This window comes from Pan troglodytes, chromosome 20 (genome assembly GCF_028858775.2).
Source record: "Pan troglodytes isolate AG18354 chromosome 20, NHGRI_mPanTro3-v2.0_pri, whole genome shotgun sequence".
Lineage (NCBI taxonomy): Eukaryota > Metazoa > Chordata > Mammalia > Primates > Hominidae > Pan > Pan troglodytes.
Genome location: NC_072418.2, coordinates 39586402 through 39601856, shown reverse-complemented (window position 1 = coordinate 39601856; position 15455 = coordinate 39586402). Strand labels below are relative to the sequence as shown.

Below are 15455 nucleotides of genomic sequence, written 5' to 3'. Positions count from 1 at the left end.
TGCACTCCAGCCTGGGTGACAGAGCGAGACCCCATCTCTTTAAAGAAGAAAAATGTCACTGACATAATACTGTGTAAAATTTTAAGATTCATTTTGTTAATTTAAAATTTATAATCCTAAATTTATTGGCTGCATAACATTCTGCTCCCTGTGTACTATAAATTACTTAACTATTTCTTTGTTGAGAATATAGATTGAAAAGATCATCTCAAAAATTCTCCTCACAAAGTGGCTAATTCCAAGTCTGGGACAGGGAATGCACAATATAAGTACCAAATATCTGTGCCAGGTTGGGTGTGGTGGTTCACACCTGTAATCCCAACACTTTGGGAGGCCTAGGTGGGTGGATCACTTGAGATCAGGAGTTTGAGACCAGCCTGGCCAACATGGTGAAACCCTGTCTCTACTAAAAATATAAAAAATTAGCCGGGCATGGTGACAGGTGCCTCTAATCCCAGCTACTTGGGAGGCTGAGACAGGAGAATTGCCTGACCCGGGAGGTGGAGGTTGCAGTGAGCTGAGCCGAGATCATGCCACTGTACTCCAGTCTTGGCGATAGAGTGAGACTCTGTCTGAAAAAAGAAAAAAAAAAAAAAAAAGAAAGAAAAGAAAGAAAGAAAAAGGAAAAAAAAGAAATACCTGTGTCAAAAAGTAAGGAAGTGCTCAAAGACATGGGGACACAGGCACCAGCGTCAGGGGTTCTTACAGGCCAATTTGGAACAATTTGAGCAACACAGAGGATGATAACATGCTAAAGTACTTTGGACAAAAAATAAAAATCCATGAGCCATAGTGATATTCAAAAGAGAAAAAATAAAGAGGTATAGAGGGAAAGGGTGGAAAGGCAAAGCTCTTTTATATACAAGAAGGAATGGTAAAATTAAAAATCACCATTTTGCAACTCCTAACTTAATAACTGATTTAGACAAGAATAATTAATGATTATTAAAACCATCAGGTAAAAGGCTATTTGGGAAATGGTTTCAAAATATCCCCATCAGATTACTTCTTAGCCTCAAAGAAAAAAAGGTATTTTTTTACCATGGAGAAATCAGGTACACATCTCCTTGAACCAAAGTAATAAAATTTAGTATCACTGGTAATGGATCAAACTGAAATTATGTGTCACTTAATATGATGCAATAGGAAGAACACACCAGCATTCATAGTTTTCTTGCCAAATATATTTAAACTTAACCTAATTATGACAGAGCAATCAAACAAATCCAGAATGTTAGGTATTCTACAAGACAAATATTCTGGACCCTTCAACTCTTAAAAAGTGTCATGAAATACAAAAACAGGCTGGGGGAATGCTGTTCTAGATTAAAGAAATTAAAAAGATAGGCCCACCTACTGTAATGTGTGACCTTAATTGGGACCAGGATGGATATTTTAAATACACATATCAGACATTTGGGAAACACTAGGGCAATTTAAATGTGGACTATATATTAGATAAGATTATGAATCATTGTTAAAATTTATACGTATATTCATGATATTGAGGTTATGCAGGAGAACAACCTTGTTCTTTGAGATGCGTGCTGAAATCCTTAATGGTGAAATATATAATATCTGCAGCTTACCCATAAATGGTGAACAAAAAATAAACAAAAATATGTAAATACATGCAGACAGAGATTAAGCAAATGGTCCAAAATGTTAAAAACTGGTGAATCTAAGTAAAGGATACACAGTGCAAATCATTAAGCTATTCTTTTAATTTTCCTGTAGCTTTAACATTTTTCAAAATAAACACTTAGGGAAAAGTAATTATATCAGAGTGCCTCAGATACTTTCTTGGGATTGCTGATTAAATGCTGGACTCATACGTACTGGCATAAACCTAATCTATTGGAAGAAGTTCAAAATCATTTGCCAACATCAACAAAGACTCTCAAAGAAAATAATCCATAGTGCCAGGAAAGAGAACATACTTACCAATGCTGTCCAGGGTCAGACACTATAACGGAGCTGAATCCAGTAGCTGGGCTGAAGAGATAACTAATCCTTAAAGGTCAGCAAGGTCAAAATGGGTCATAAGGACATAAATATGAAACTGGCATTTCATAAACAAACAAGACACCTCAGGCCTATGAAAACTTGTTGCCTTACTATTCCCTTCTCTCTGCAGTCTTCCTAAGGTGTAAGTTTTTCTGGATTTTGTTTGCTTCCACAGTTTAGGTTCCTTGGCTCACTTCCTTGCTCCAAAACCAATGTCTCCATTGACTTTTATATTTTAAAATTAAATTTTAAATATATAAGTGATGTTACCTTGCTAAAAGAGAGAGAGAGGCCGGGCGCGGTAGCTCATGCCTGTCATCCCAGCACTTTGGGAGGCCAAGGTGGGCAAATCACGAGGTCAGGAGTTCGAGACCAGCCTGGCTAAAATGGTGAAACCCTGTCTCCACTAAAAATACAAAAAATTAGCTGGGCGTAGTGGCAGGCGCCTGTAATCCCAGCTACTCGGGAGGCTGAGGCAGGAGAATCACTTGAACCCGGGAAGCGGAGGTTGCAGTGAGCTGAGAGCGCACCACTGCACTCCAGCCCGGGCGACAGAGTGAGACTCTGTCTCAAAACAAAAACAAAAACAAAAACAAACAAACAAAAACAGAGAGAGAGGGAGAGAAATGACCTATAATGCTTAAGTTCCCTTTGACATTTACTTCTCCCCCTTTACCCTAAATCCTCTCTTCTCTCCCTAAAGGTTACCATTAACAGGAGTTTTGTGTGTATCCCTCTATAAAATATATACTATTTTTATACTAATTATATCACATAATATTCTTACAAATCCTTCTCAGTTCCTGCAGTCTACGTTTCTGATGGTCTTAACCTTTTTAGCTTAAAGTACCTCTTTGTGAATCTGAAAAGCTGCCTATACTTTTTTTTAAAAAATCACATATCAACACATATAAAATGTCACAAGTTTAATATACAAGAAGCCCATCCACATGGAATCTATTCATCTCAGGTGAACAACTGTTTTTTACTTTTAAGTGATAGCTTCCTTTTTCTTGCAAGCACTCATCATAACTATTCAAAAGCCAAAAGTAGTGACCCAGAATCACACAGATGCGGCTCAAGATCAATGCATGCTGTTCAATTTGAAACCAGAATGTGTCTGTCACCTCCTAAAAAAAAAAAAAAAACCCAGTATATATCTCCCGTATATAATTGGACATAATTCTTTTTTATTTTTATTTTTATTTATTTATTATACTTTAAGTTTTAGGGTACATGTGCACAACGTGCAGGTTTGTTACATATGTATACATGTGCCATGTTGGTGTGCTGCACCTGTTAACTCATCATTTACATTAGGTATATCTCCTAATGCTACCCCTCCCCCAGCCCCCCACTCCCCGACAGGCCCCAGTGTGTGATGTTCCCTACCCTGTGTCCAAGTGTTCTCATTGTTCAATTCCCACCTATGAGTGAGAACATGTGGTGTTTGGTTTTCTGTCCTTGCGATAGTTTGCTAAGAATGATGGTTTCCAGCTTTATCCATGTCCCTATAAAGGACATGAACTCATCCATTTTTATGGCTGCATAGTATTCCATGGTGTATATGTGCCACATTTTCTTAATCCAGTCTATCATTGATGGACATTTGGGTTGGTTCCAAGTCTTTGCTATCATGAATAGTGCCGCAATAAACATACGTGTGCATGTGAATCGGACATAATTCTTGCCTGACTTTGACCCACTCTAACTCAGTGCAATTTAATTATCTATATTTCACATAGCTATGCCTGATCACACACACAGGTTCATTCGCTCAAGAATTCTGGTCACCAAATTTGCTATTCCAGTCACATTACTGGTAAGAGATCAATGTATTTGATATATGGTCTTGCAAGACCAAGTTTTATTAATTTTTTTCCCTCTGAAGGAGTGGTGAAATTATACTCTATCTTCTCTGTGCTGGAAGTTCACAAGTTTTTGATTATTCAAAAATCATAAAAGGCCAAGAGGTCTTGAAGTAAGTAAAAATAAGTTCAGGTTTACCAACAAACTCTACAGCCTTAAGTTACTTTCTGCCGGCCAAGGTTTTCTCATCAGAAAATGAGGACAAGTGTTTGACCTAGAATTTGGGAAATCTGACTGGTGCTGTACTGTGCTAAAATTCACTCTTATGTATAACGTTTTATTATTTTATTAGTTGATGGCCTCTCAACCTTACCCAGTAATAAGAGAAACTTTACCCTCTAATTAGAAAATAATGGATATCTACTTTTGGCCTGCTGTGGCAGAGGAAAAGGCAGTTACCCTAGGACTGGTTTTGAAATAATCTTTCTAAAAACAAAGAAAAAACTACGTTAATTTTGGATTCTTCCCGATAACACATATATTTGATCCAATAGAAAAATGATGTCTAAATTACTTGTCAGATAAATTGATTATCTTTTCCAGATTATTACATTACTATTTAAGGAAGAAATAACTTGGCCATAGTATTTTCACTGTCACACACGATCACACACAGCTCATTTGCTCTTGGCACCCTTACAGACACTGAAATACAAGCACAAAGAAAGCACGTTTATATAACACAAATCACCAGTTACTCAATTACGGCCACACACAAAAAAGCAGATATACATACAGATACCCTTCATAAGCAAACCACAATAGAGATCTGTGTAAAATCGTCTTACTCTGTTAGACGATTCTACACAGTTATAAAATCCCATTACTACGCAGCTTAAAGTACAAATCACCTCACACCCCACAGCAGGAAGAATCACACACAGGCAGAAACACAACCATACACACCCGGCCACGGAAAGACTCTCAGTCCACCCGGCATCTCCCATTGTCACACACACGCACACACACCCCAAGGGCCTGGGAGGGCACACACAGGATCCTCTGCAAATCCGAGGTTCCGGCGGGTCCCCGCACCGGCCCCAGCTCCTCCCCCGCACCTGCCTGGCCGGCGGGTCCCACCCTCTCTCCTGCCAGGGGTAGACCCTGGGACCACTCAGAGCTCGCTCTCGCAGGCCCTGAGCGCCTGACGCCTGCGCACTGAGCGCGGGCGGGCATTCCCAGAAACCTCCGGGGCGCTGCAGGCGGGACAAGCAGGTTCCACAGGCCGAGCCCACGAGCCCCCCGAGGGGTGAGCGGCCCGGGCCTCCTGGCGTTCTGGCCGGCCAGCCAAGCGCTGGACTACATTTCCCAGAGGCACCGCGTCCGGAGCGCTGGACTACATTTCCCAGAGGCACCGCTCCCGGAGCGCTGGACTACATTTCCCAGAGGCACCGCTCCCGGAGCGTAGCTTCATTTCCGTTAGTTTGCGAGATTTGGAGGCCTCGCGTGGGGAGAGGGCCGCGTCTGTGGAGGAGCTTGGCTCCGCACCTGCTGGGCTGGCGAACCCGAAATTGGGCTTGGAACCCGGGAGCCAGATCTTGGACCCTGAACTGCACCTCTGTCAAGGTAGGAGTGTCCGGGATGCCGGAGCGGACACGCGCGGAGAAAGCGTCGCTGGGGTTACTCGTGTGGCCGTGTCTCCGGTTTTGTGTGCAGGCTACAGCCTGCCTGTGCATTGGCGACTACCTGTGCATACACGACTGGACGTGTGTGGCTGTGGTTTTGTGTATGAGCATTTGTGTGAGTGTGAGTTGTGACTCTGAGGGTGTTTGTGACTGTTTGCTTACCTGGCTGGGATATACTTATGTGACTGTGATTTTATGTGTGCCGCGTGTATAATTGGAGTTTGCCTGTGACTATGAAGTGTGTGACAGTTGTGACAAGAGTGTTTGGATGTTCTTGTGTCACTTTGAGGTTATGTGTAAACCTGATATCGTGGGACGGATTTGCCAGTAAATTTAAGGTGTGTGACAGTGTTGCTGTGACACGGTGTTTGTTACCGCGTGTTTCCCTGATTTCGTACTTGGTTGGGTGACTGTCTGTGTGTGACTGTGGGGTTGTGTGTGCTGTTTTCATGACTGTGTAAAGAGACTAAAATTGCAGCTTTGAAAGGGTGTTTTTGGCGGTATGTGTCTCTGACAAGGTGCTTGGATGTAATTACATGCCTTGTACTTAATGGGATTTTGTTTGAGACAAGGTCGTCTAACAATATAGCATAATTGGGTGATTGTGCCTCTAGCTGTGTAAGTGTGGAAATGTGATTATGTGTGACTTTATGTGGCCATTTGTATATTCTGTGACCTTATGGGAGTTTAGTCCAGTACAGAAGTAAATTTCTTTTTGGTATTTCTGGGGTTCATTTGGGGCTGAGGTCTGCCTATGGATTGTGAGTCCCATGTGGCTCTGTGCTCCTCCCATGTGGCTCTGAGGACTTAAGGACTTTTTGATTTGACCACAATGGCTGCCCTTTCATCCATGGCCTGTATTGCTTCATTTCTGTATCCATCCTCAGTTCACCTTGGGAAATGTAGTTATGAGTTCACGACTTCTTCCCTGCGTCCTCTTGCCTTATAGCCTTAAGGGGATTGGGTGCAGGGAAGTGGCAAAAAGTAAGGAAGTCAGACATTTGGACACCTGAGTGAAGAATAGGAGTTATTTGCAAGTTATAGACCTGGTCTTGGGATGAGAATTTTAGGGCTGATAATACCTTCAAGACAGCCTGGATGCTGTGCGCGGTGGCTCACATCTGTAATCCCAGCGCTTTGGGAGGCAGAGGCGGGTGGATTACCTGAGGTCATGGTGAAACCATGACCTCTACTAAAAATACAAAATTAGCCGGGCGTGGTGGCGCATGCCTGTAATCCCAGCTACTTAGGAGGCTGAGGCAGGAGAATTGCTTGAACCCGGGAGGCGGAGGTTGCAGTGAGCCAAGATCAAGCCACTGCACTCCAGCCTGGACAACAAGAGTGAAACTCATTCTCTAAATAAATAAATAGGCCACTGGAAATATAATGGGACTCCAGGAGTGGGAATAGTTTCAGAGGGAGTGCTTTAGGAGACAGCCACCCAGTTCTGAACCTGAAGCACCCCACTGCAGGGCTGTCTCCAGTGTACAGCTTTGAATACAGAAATAAATTCAAGCCCAAGACAGCTGTGACCTGGCCCTTCTTTCTGATACAGAAGGTAGAAGACTTATTCTAGTCTCCTCCTGACTTTTCTTTATGTTAAATGAGATTAAGAGGATGGAGGAAGAGGGTATTTTATAATTTAGCATATTCCCCAAGAAAGGCCTAATATCTCATTCCATTTTTCTTTTTCTGAGAGTAGAGCCCAGAGGAGAAAGAATGGCTGTTTCAGTAGCAATGTCCAAGGTGAGTATTTCCTCTTTGTTTCCTGAAATACCTTTGTTATTACAGGACATAGACATTTTTGTTTTCTTTTTGAAATTTCTTGCCTTCTCAAATGATAGAGGGGCAAGGCAATTTTTGGTAGATTGAAAGCAAAGAAAATGTGCCATTAATCGGGATAGATGCTTCCCTAATAGTGGTTAAATTTAGGAAGAATGGATTTGAGACTCATGGATTTAAAAAGGGGAAGAGAGAAATATCTCTATTGTGTTATTTAAAAAGGGAAGGAGCTCTATTGTGTTATTTCTGATACAGCACCATTTTGATTTTTTAACTTTTTTCAGCTTGTTACGGAAAGTTTCAAATGTACACAGAAGTATAATGAATATGCCTAGCTTAAAAACGATCACGGCCAGGTGTGGTGGCTCATGCCTATAATCCCAGCACTTTGGGAGGCCGAGGCGGATGGAACGAGGTTAGGAGATCGAAACCATCCTGGAAAAAGGTGAAACCCCATCTGTACTAAAAATTAAAAAAAAAAAAATTAGCTGGGCTTGGTGGTGGATGCATATAGTCCCAGCTACTCGGGAGACTGAGGCAGGAGAATGGCGTGAACCTGGGAGGCAGAGCTTGCAGTGAGCCGAGACTGCGCCACTGCACTCCAGCCTGGGCGACAGAGCGAGACTCTGTCTGAAAAAAAAAAAAAAAAAAAAAAAGCGATCACTTTCCAATCTTGTTTCATTTATTCTACCTTCAGTTCAAAATCCTTTCTAATTTGCCCTTTTGATTTCTTGACTTATAGGTTATTTTGATGTGTCGTGTTTTCAAATATTTTGAGGATCTTCCAGAGATCTTTTGTTACTGATTTCTAATTTCGTTACATTGTGTTCACAGAATATACTTCATATGATTTTAATCCTTTTAAATTTATTAAGATTTGTTTTATGACCCAGAATTTGATGCATCTTAGTAAATGTTCCATGTGCACTTGAAAAGACTATATTCTGTGGTTGTTGGGTGGAGTGTTCTATAAATGTCAGCTAGGTCAGGTAGGTTGATAGTATTTTTTAAATCTTCCATATCTTTACTGATTTTTTATTTGTTGGATTTTTCTCCTTGTAGTTTCTTTCAGTTTCTGCTTCATGTTTTTTTTTTTTTTTTTTTTTTTTTTTTTGAGACAGAGTCTTGCTTTGTCACCCAGGCTGGAGTGCAGTGGCCCAATCTCGGCTCACTGCAACCTCCACCTCCCAGGTTCAAGTGATTCTCCTACCTTAGCCTCCCAAGTAGCTGGGATTACAGGCGGGCACGACCATGCCCAGCTAATTTTTGTATTTTTTTTTTAGCAGAGATGGGGTTTTACCATATTGGCCAGGCTGGTCTCAAACTTCTGACCTCAAGTGATCTGCCCACCTCGGCCTCCCAAAGTGCAGGGATTACAGGTGTGAGCCACTGCGCCTGGCCTGCTTCATGTATTTTGATGCTCTGTTATTAGGTATATAAAGGTTTTAGATTTTTACATCCTACTGGTGAATTGACCCCTTTATCATTAGGAAATGGTCTTCCTTGTCCCTCATAATATTCTTTACTCCAAACATCTACTTTGCTTGATATTTAATGTAGCCATTCCAGCTTTCTTTTCATTAATATTAGCATTGTGTATCTTTTTCTTTTAACCTGTTTGTGTTTGGTATTTCAAGTGCATTTCTTACAGGCAGCATGTAATTGGGTTTGTGTTTTTATTCAATTTGGCAATCTCCATTTTTTGTGGTTGTTGTTGTTGTTGAGACAGAGTCTCACTCTGTTACCCAGGCTGGAGTGCAGTGGTGTGATCTCAGCTCACTGCAACCTCCGCCTCCTGTGTTCAAGTGATTCTCCTGCCTCAGCCTCCCAAGTAGCTGGGATTACAGGCACACACCACCACACCCACCTAATGTTTTTGTACTTTTAGTAGAGACGGGGTTTTGCCATGTTGTCCAGGCTGGTCTCAAACTCCTGAACTCAGGTGATCTGCCTGCCTCGGCCTCCCAAATTTCTGGGATTACAGGTGTGAACAACCACACCCAACCAGCAATCTCCATCTTTTAATTGGAGTATTTAGTCCATTTATATTTAGTGTGATTATTGATATGGTTTGGTTCAAATCCATCATTTTGCCATTTGTTTTATATTTATCCCATCTGTTCTTTATTTCCTGTTCTCCCTTTTCTGCCTTCTTTTGGATTGAGAAGAATTTCAAAATAACAATACCAATATTTTAACCAACCATATGAATATAGAAAAACAACATAAAGTCCTGTTGGAGTTTGACAGGATATAGCCCACTAGGGATCTATAATCAAATTACTGTGTTTAAAAGTCATCTACAATAACACTTCTCATATGGTTAAGCTCCAGCTGGAAATGCAGTTATGCTCATTTGTTTTATATTGCTTTTCATGTTTAGGGATTGCTTTTCTCCCACTGTGATTTGATTTTGTTCTAAAATTACATAACATATATCTAAAATCAAAAGTACAGAATAAGATGAATTTGAAGAAGTCTAGTGTCCATTTCTGTCCCCTCTACCTGCTCCTTTCTTCCCTCTATAGTAGCTGGGGCTACAGGCACGTGCCACCATGCCCAGCTAATTTTTTGTATTTCAGTAGAGACAGGGTTTCACCATGTTGGCCAGGATGGTCTCGATCTCCTGACCTCGTGATCCACCCACCTCTGCCTCCCAAAGTGCTGGGATTACAGGCGTGAGCCACCATGCCTGGCCCCGTTTGTACTTTTTTTTTTTTTATTTTACTAATCCATCATACATAGTGATGTGCACTTCTCTGAAGTAGGGCATAGTATCTGGTTGTTTTCCTTTATGTGATGTTAACAGCCAGCTATTGACATCTTTATGTGAATATGTTATTTTATCAGGGGTTACAGAATTATATTCTAATTCTTCTGCATTTATTAGCTGGACTATATCTATAAAGGGAGACATCCTTTCTCAATGTCTTGGTTACCTGAAGAATAGTTTATGCAAAAAGAAAAACTGGAATGAAAGATTGGTTTTTCTCTTATTATTTTTCAGCATCTTTCAAAGCTTATTCTGTGTTTTTCTTTTAAACTATTATTATTAACTTGTGCATTAAAACATATCTGTTATGTTTCGATCTGTAACGATAACTGTTCTTATTAATGCTCACATTGTTCCACGTATGGCAAGTGGAAGGTTTACCCTCTCTGATTTGTCTGCTTTTGGATTCCTTTTTATTCTTTTTGACATGACCCCAGTAGTCTTTGGCAGATTCCAGACTTTCCGTGCTGACAGGGTATTCCAGGCTCATTTTGTACAATTTCCTGTCCCAAACATAAAATCAGCCACTTCTTTATGGAGCCCTGGTTCCTTTTATAAGAAGTGCTTTTAAGAAGTCACAACAAGGATAGTAGGAACTCTCATTGCTCCTAGTTGTCATTGCTTCTAGCCTTAACGGAGCTGGTGAAATACAAATTTTTTAGAAGGAGAAAAAAAATCCTGAGTGTATACTGATATTTCCAATTGAATTAAAAGATTATAGAGTTTTTCTTACTATCTTTGATTTTATATTTGTGTTTTATAATCTGAAAAAATCTTAATTCGTAATGATTAATGATATTAAGATTCTCACTGATATATGTGTGTGTATAATCATTTCAGGTTATATACATATATTAGTTTTAGACTAACAATGCCAATATTATTAATAACAGTATAACTACTGAAAAACTAAGACATAACTTCATAAAGTTATAACATAAACTCTTAAGACAACTTTGAAAAACAGTTTATAGTTATTTTGTTTGTAGGTTATATTGGGTCTAATGTCAAATGACTATATTTTAAAGTTCCCGAAAATAATCACTTCCTTTATATGTTTAACCTTCCAGCTTTATGCACAGATAAGTTTGTTTCATTTTGCTTTTCGTTCTTAGAGATTTTTTTTCATTTTGATTTAATTTTGTGATTATAGTTATAGAAAACATACTTGTGGTTCCAAAGTCAAATAGATTTGATTGGTAATACTTTATAACTTTGTTGTATGTCTGTCTTCCTAGAAGCTATTGAGCTGTAATTTTTTTCATGTAATATCTTTGTGAGGTTTTAGTATTATGGTTATTTGGCCTCAAAATGTAGAACAGACTGCTGTCTCCTTTTTCTGTTTTCTGAAAACGTTTGTGAAAGAACAGTATTATATCTGCCTTAAATATTGGTAGAATTTACCAGTAAAGCCATCTGGGCCTTCTCTGTGGACAGTTTATTTGTTTGTTTCTCACATTCAATTTCTTTAATATCCATGGGATGATTTGTATTTCTGTTTTTTCTTGTGTGAATTTTGGCAATTTTTGTTTTAAGGAATTTGTCTATATTGTTGAAATTGCCAAAATTATTGGCATAGAATTGTATTATCTTTTTAATTAAAGCCTTAAAAAATCTGTGGTCCAGTCTCCACTTTGGTAATATTTTTTTTTGAAAACTTGGTAGGGGTTTGTAAACTGTATTAATCTTTTGAAAGAATTGATTTTTGAGTTTGTTGATATTCTCTATTGTAATCTACTTTATATTGTGGATTTTGTGCTTATTTTTATTCTTTCTTTTCTTCTTACTTTCAGCTTCACTTGCTCTTCTTTTTCCAGCTTCCTAAGGTGGGAGCCTAAATCATTTTTCTAACATAAGCATTTAACACTCTTAATTTTCCTCTAAATACTGCTTTTGTTGCAGCTCACAGAATCTGATAAGTGTGTTTCCATTGTCACTCAGTTTGGCATATTTTTCAATGTCTTTTTGCATGGGTTATTTAGAAGTATGTTTAATTTCCAAATATTTGGAGATTCTTGTTACTAGTTTGTAATTTAATAATATGTGGACACTGACCACAGTATATTCTCTGTATAATTCAGTTTTTAAAATATTTACTGTTACTTGTTTTATGACCCAGCATCTGGTTTATTTTGATGACCTTTCCATACGCAGTTGTTAATGAAGAGTCTGACTCTTGCTAAAATCCTATGTGTGGGTTCTCAGGCTCCACCAGGTCATTCCTGGCAGGCCACACAGGGGAAAGGTGGCCTCCCCGCAGCAGACGTGGTGCAATTCTAGTGCATTACAGTCTCTAAAGGGATTTGCAGTGCAGGACTCAGGCCTCCCAGACCAGCCATGCTGTTATGCGTGTTTACATTCCTAACCCAGGCACCTCCATTAGGAGGCCTCTTCATCAGGTGCCTCTGCCGAGAGGACATCCTAATCTAGGGAGAGGGAAACTCTGAAGACACGTTTTTTCCCCACTCTTAGTATCCGGTAGTTTTAATTTTTTTCTTTATTTCTTTTTTCTTTCTTCTCTTTTCTTTTCTTTTTTTTTTTTTTAACATATTTTTGGAGACAGGATATTGCTCTGTCGCCCAGACTGGAGTGTAGTGGCGTGATCATAGCTCATTGCAGCCTTGAACTCCTGGACAGTTCAAGCAATCCTCCTGCCTCAGCCTCCCAAGTAGCTAGGACTGCAGGTTTGCACCACAGTGCCTGGCTGATGTTTTATTATTATTATTATTAATATTATTATTATTATTATTATTATTATTATTTTGTAGAGACAGATTCTTGCTATGTTGCCCAGGCTGGTCTCAAACTTCTGGCCTCAAGTAATCTTCCTGCCTCGGCCTCCCCAAGTGCTGGGGTTGCTTACAGGCATGAGCCACCGTGCCCAGCCAGGCCTCACTACTTTTTCACTCTTAGCCCTTCCCTTGTCTTCTTGTCCCCTGGTCCCAGTCCATAAAATGAATGATAGGAGCTTTTTGTTCTGCATTCCCTTAGCAGTGAGATGACTCACTTCTGCACTGATCCACATTTGCACTGATCTGCCTGACCCTCTCTGACCCTCTCCAGGTGCTATTTCATGGTTGGGGTTGGGGGAGTGAAACAGTGGAGTACTCAGCGCTTTCTCTGGGTTAGCCTCTTAAATTAAGTGACTACTAAGTGATTAAAGGCTGGTTGTGTTAATCACTTATTCCAACACCTTGCAGCTCAGTTCTCTTCAGCCCAGCTTGGCTTTTGGTAAGTGGGTGTGGTATTCTATTAATATATATTTATCAACTTGGCCAAGGTACTTGATGTAGTGGTATGTAAATCCTCTATATTGTTATCGATTTTATTGTCTACTTGTTCTGTCAGTTACTGAGCAAAAGATTTTACAATTCCCAACTCTGTGGGTTTGTCTCTTTCTTCCTTTAGTTCTGTCAATTTTTGCTTCACACAGTTTGAAGCTTTGTTGTTAAATCTCTACATTTGGATTGCTGTCTTCTTGATGAGTTGATCCTCCTTATTGCTAGTATTTCTCTTTATCTTGAAGTCTATTTTGTCTTATACTAATATAGGCATACAAGCTTTCTTGTGATTAGAGTTTGATGGTGTATCTTCCCATTTTACTTTTAGCCCATCTTTATATTTAAAATGTGCTTCTTGTAAAGAGCATGTAGTTGGAACATGCATTTTTATCTTGTCTTGTTACCATCTTTTTATTGGAATGGTTGAACTATTATTAATACAATTTAGTTTAAGCTCTGCCATAGATGGGAGCGTCCATATGTGGCTCTTAAGAAGAGCTTAGGGCCACATATGGTGGCTTATACCTATAATCCCATCACTTTGGGAGGCTGAGGCAGGAGGATTGCTTGAGGCCAGGAGTTCAAGACCAGCCTGGGCAATGTAGCAAAACCCCATCCCAACAAAAAAAGTAAAAATTAGGTGGGTATGATGGCACATGCCTGCAGTCCTAGCTACTTCGAAGGCTGAGGAGGGAGGATTACTTGAGCCTAGAAGTTCAAGGTTACAGTAAGCTATGATCATACCACTGCACTCCAGCTTGGTTGAGAGTGAGACCCTGTCTCAAAAATAAATAAATAAATAAATAAAAATAAAAATAAAGAGCTTGGCACTTTTTTGGAGTTCAGGTCTTTTAAATTTGTGCCCTCAGCTCTCTGATGAATTTAAAAGAAATTATGACTTTTCATCTTATCTGAATTATTTTTAGGTTGTTAGGATGGGCCCAAGTATCTCTTGGAGAAATCTATATGTTGAAGAAATCAAATTTTCAATTAAAAATGTATTGAGCACCTGTATCAATGACTCTCTGCAGGGGCAGTTATTCTCCCTAGAGGGTGTTTTGGAAATATATCTAGGTACTGTTGAATGTTAAAGTAACTGGGTTGAGGGTAAAGACTTCTAGCTTTTTTGTTTGTTTGTTTGAGACGGAGTCTCACTCTGTCGCCCAGGCTGGAGTGCAGTGGCGCGATCTCAGCTCACTGCAAGCTCCGCCTCCCGGGTTCACACCATTCTCCTGCCTCAGCCTCCCGAGTAGCTGGGACTACAGGCGCTCGCCACCACGCCCGGCTAATTTTTTTTATTTTTAGTAGAGACGGGGTTTCACCATGTTAGCCAGGATGGTCTAGATCTCCTGACCTCGTGATCCGCCCGCCTCGGCCTCCCAAAGTGCTGGGATTACAGGCGTGAGCCACTGCACCCGGCCGATTTCTAGCTTTTGAAGGAGTGAGGTCTCGGATCTAGGTTAGAGATTACCCAACTTTTTCTGTAAAGGGCTAGACATTTCATATGGCTTTGCGGGCCACATGGTCTCTGTTGCAACTCTTCAGCTCTGCTGCTGTAGTGTGAACGTAGCCAAAGGCACTATATAACTGAATGAGTATGGACGTATTCCAATAAAACCTTATTTACAAATTAGTTGGTAGACAGTAGTTTGCCAACTTATGATTTAGTTGTCCATCAGTGCATAACAAAAAATTGTCTGTGATTTGCAAAATTGAGAACCATACCTGGAAAAAATGTGTTTATGATTTTCCGGGTCTGGAATCTCTTACATAATGCATTTTGTGCATGACTTTTTCAATTTGCTGAATTTATATACTTTCCTATTATTGGATGGTTTTACTATTAGCTGTATCTTCCAGGAATACAACCATGATTTGATTGAGAAAAAGGCTCTACTTCGCTTAAGAAATTTACTGAGTTTTTTTTAACCATTTCAAAAAGTTATAGTATTGATGGCAATGCTAATTGTGTTATTTGTCTTGCCTATAGCAAATATGTATAGAAACCTCCATTTATAGATAATGCATTTCTATTTATTCTATACGTACACATGAACACACATATATTTAGCCTTTATTTCAAAATGTCAAATATAAAAGGTGTCAACAATACTTAGT

General features: G+C 39.8%; 1 protein-coding gene across 10 annotated transcripts in view; it reads left to right on the top strand.

Annotated features, from left to right (window-relative positions):
* ZNF420 (zinc finger protein 420) overlaps nucleotides 1–15455 on the top strand; it is a 126181-nt gene that overhangs the window by 66589 nt on the left and 44137 nt on the right. For 4 of the 10 annotated variants that reach the window (XM_054673361.2, XM_016935764.4, XM_016935763.4 and 1 more), the window contains exon 2: nucleotides 7204–7247. The gene's annotated coding sequence lies outside the window, so the exon portion shown is untranslated. Of the gene's footprint in view, nucleotides 1–5056; nucleotides 5443–7203; nucleotides 7248–15455 lie in introns of those variants that run through there. The other 6 variants (XM_009435426.4, XM_003953466.5, XM_016935767.4 and 3 more) reach the window with 5 other exon arrangements.